The sequence below is a fragment of the Gavialis gangeticus genome, unplaced genomic scaffold, assembly GCF_001723915.1.
Source record: "Gavialis gangeticus isolate Ggan-Ray unplaced genomic scaffold, GavGan_comp1, whole genome shotgun sequence".
Lineage (NCBI taxonomy): Eukaryota > Metazoa > Chordata > Crocodylia > Gavialidae > Gavialis > Gavialis gangeticus.
Window position 1 is genome coordinate 4189091 of NW_017729017.1, and position 3489 is coordinate 4192579.

Sequence of the window (3489 nt, forward strand, 5' to 3'; positions counted from 1 at the left end):
CACCTCCCCACCACCACCCATCATGGAATATGATATCTTGTACACTTTAACACTTAGAGACTAAATTACGTCTCCAGGGGACACTTCATTCTTAAATTTAATTTAAATATTCATTAGATGGCAAACTTCTACCTATACCCATGCTTCTCAGTGGGTGCAGGACAGATTGTTGAAATGACAATCATATATAGACTATTAATGTCTTGCTGTTGTGTTCCAGAACAGTATGGTGTCTCCATTTCCCCCACCTGCTCAGCACACTGTAATAGTTCATAGTTGCCAGTACATATCAAGTGAGAGAGAAGACAGTATAAATTGAACATGAACAAGAACAAAAGTCTGACCTTCCCAAAGCTGAAGCCAACTGCCATTTGCTGCTAAAGCCACTCACGATAAATTCCCCCCACCTGCCTCCATTCAGAAGTCTAGGTGGATTGTATGTCTCCACTTTATCTCCATGGAAACAAGGGCCTGGGTGCTGCTGCTCCTTAGGGTCTGTCCATTATGAGCTGAAGGCATGCATTTGACTGAGAGCATGGTTTTGTATCAGGCTTAGATGCCTCCAGGGTACCTGACAAAGTGGCATGTTAATACAAGAGTGGCCTTAACTTTCTGACCCAAGAGTCCTTCCCATGGTGAGGTGCTGCTGTTGGGCTGAGCATTAGTGCCTGGGAGTCTTGAGGGCTATAACAGTCTAAATCTCTCAGACAGGAGTGATTTCTTTGTCCCATTTTCCCAAGAACCTCCCTCAGCCTAGCATTGCATTGAGTAGACAGAACCTTGGAGTAAGATTCAAAAGTGCTGGCTTTCATTTCCATCTCGGCCTGTACCACTAACCTGGTGCATGGCCTTGGACAAGTCACTCTGATCCCCCTCCCCCTGTCTGCCTCATCTATTCAGCTTCCAACATCTTCAGGGCAGAGACTGTCTCTTGCTCTTCTTGTAGACAGCCTAGCTCAATGGAGTCCCAATCTTTTTTGTGATCTGCAGGATCTAAAGCAGCTGGAGACTGGCCGCTGACTTCACATAGCAGACAATTTGTATGTCATCTGCACTGAAGTGAGTGGGCTCTCATGTTATAATACAACTTTTGCTAAGTTGTATTATAACACATACTATCTCTAGTGGGGGCCAACACAAAACTCCAAGCGATCTTATTGTGTGCTGAAAGCCCTCCCCTACCACTAGATTTAATGGAAACTTCATTAGGCCCTTGATTAGAAACTTGTATTTTTGTCTGTGCTTAGGGAAAGGGATCCATCCTCACCAGAAAAGGGGCATTCTTAAGACATCTGAGTAAAGAAGTTCCAAGGAATCAGCAGTGATTACAAAGGCAGCACTGCTAAGGTGGGTCTGAGCCCCCTACATTCCAGATGGGTTTGGGGAAGTGATCGGGTAGTGGCCAAGCCATGACCCTAACCAAGTGAGCCACCAGGAGTCCTGTATATAGCTAGATGCACAAGCATAACTAGATCCTTGAGCACCTTGAGCAACCGCAGCTCATGGTTCAACACTGGTGGCCAGGCTACAGTGTAGCTGCTACTCTACCTCCCTCCAGTCCCCCAAGATCAACCCCCAGGGCTGGTGTCCTGGTGCTCCTCCTCCCCTTCATTATGCTACTGGCTGGAGGTTGGCAATTTGTTTCCAAAACAGTGAACAAACCAAATTACCTGCTTTCCCAGCTGCTCTTCATGTGCAACTCCACGTCTCTCCAAGGTTTGACAAGAAATGCGTTGCTCCTCAGTGCAGCTTTCTAGGCTCTCTGAAAACAGTGATTTTCATGACTAAATGGATAGGAGAGAGTTGCAGAACATGATGTCAGTTTGCTAAGTGCTTTATCTCAGAGTTACACATACAATTATTTTCCCTGAAAAAAATCAAAGGCAATCCATCAATTACTGTCTTTTTTACCTACCTGCTTTTCTATTATTTTGTACTTTTAAAATATTGTATGTATTAACTACATGGAATTTACAGCACACACATTGATTTTCCATTAATCTTGCTTTAGTTGAGTCTGAAAAGTCATGCCACTTATTTCTGTTTCAAGTCAAGCATGGACAGTTGTTAACAGTACAATCAGAAACTGTAACAGTTGTCAGTGAACAGTATTTAAGGTCCTGAGCTGCTCGGTGCATTTAGAAGCAAAAATGGCCTCCTACGTTCTATGAAAAACAAACAGCGGAAGAAAACATTCAGAGCCACACATTCGAGTGTGGGCATCTAACCATCATGCCACTCATACAAACAAACGGCCACTCAGCCCTACAAGCTTGCAACTGAGTGGACAAAATGGGCAATCATGCAAGCCAGCAGTTGAAACTCAGTTGTCTTTACTCTTAGGCTGTGCAGAAGAGCCTTTGTGTAAATGAGAAATAGGCTCACCTGTTTAGGGCGTGTAAAAGGATGCAACATGATGGAGGGCTGAAGAACTGACTCAATCAGAAGACTTCCATTTCTCACAGTGTCTTCCTATATTACCTTGAGAAATCCTTTAGCTTCTTTGTATAACATCTCCCCACTTTGTAACATGGGAACAACATACATCTACCTTTGCAAAGCACACTGAGCTCCCCCCACTCAAAAAGCACTCTATCAGTATTCAAATAGAATTAAGTTCCAATTTGCACACACATTTTTCAGGTGCAAGATAAATATACTGTTTAAAAGAAAATTGTGGTGAATATTTAGATGTAAGGAATCAGAGTTGGAGCTTTTTACTCCTGACGACCTAAGCCAAACTTGGTTTTAGCAGCAGAAATTAATCTTATGGCTGATTCTTGGGAAAATGGTTTTCCACATTCCGGAAGCACTGCAGAATTCAGGACTGTTGTACAATGAACAGAAAGCAAAGTGGGGAAGGTTTCATCAAGGTGGTGGTGTACATCAGCAAAGATACATGTGGGGAACAGGCTGGAAAGAGCAGAACACTACAACTCAGGAGTGGCATGGATTTACAGCTGTGTGTCCTGGAGGATTTGGGGGAGTGCAAGGTGGCATAACAAAGAGAACTGCAAGTCAGCAAAACTGTGAACAGTGTTACTAGTTGGAAGCAAAGGTGCATTGGCAAAGCTGACAGGAGCAAGACACTGCAGGCCAGGACTTAGGTCCATTAGCAGAAGCATGTGTGAGCACTCAGCCCTAGAGTCCTGAGGTCTAGAAAAGTGGCACATCAGTAGAGATGCATGACAGATGAATCAAAGGAAGAGCCGAACACACTACTTACTATTGAACAACATTTGGGAGGCAAATTATATTTCCTAAAGCACAAACATGCTTCCAATACCCAGATAGGGTGGATTCTGCTGCTCCCCACTTTTGGACAGGCTTTCTGGGGCCCCACAGAAAAGACATAGCAGGGAACAGTGTGTGCGTGTTGCGGGGGAGGCGTCACTTGAATTCTTCCTTGATGATGTGTTTCATATTTCATGGAGCCTGAATGAGCTTCTGTGCCTAACTGCAGGTGCCAATAATTACCACTCACACTGA

General features: G+C 44.1%; 1 long non-coding RNA gene across 1 annotated transcript in view; it reads right to left on the bottom strand.

Moving 5' to 3' along the window:
• LOC109294662 overlaps positions 1-2517 on the bottom strand; it is a 12750-nt gene extending 10233 nt beyond the window's left edge. Inside the window, exon 1 of the long non-coding RNA XR_002096602.1 lies at positions 2386-2517. This is a non-coding gene — a long non-coding RNA (uncharacterized LOC109294662). The remainder of the gene's footprint in view (positions 1-2385) is intronic.
• Between the last annotated feature and the right edge of the window lie 972 nt (positions 2518-3489).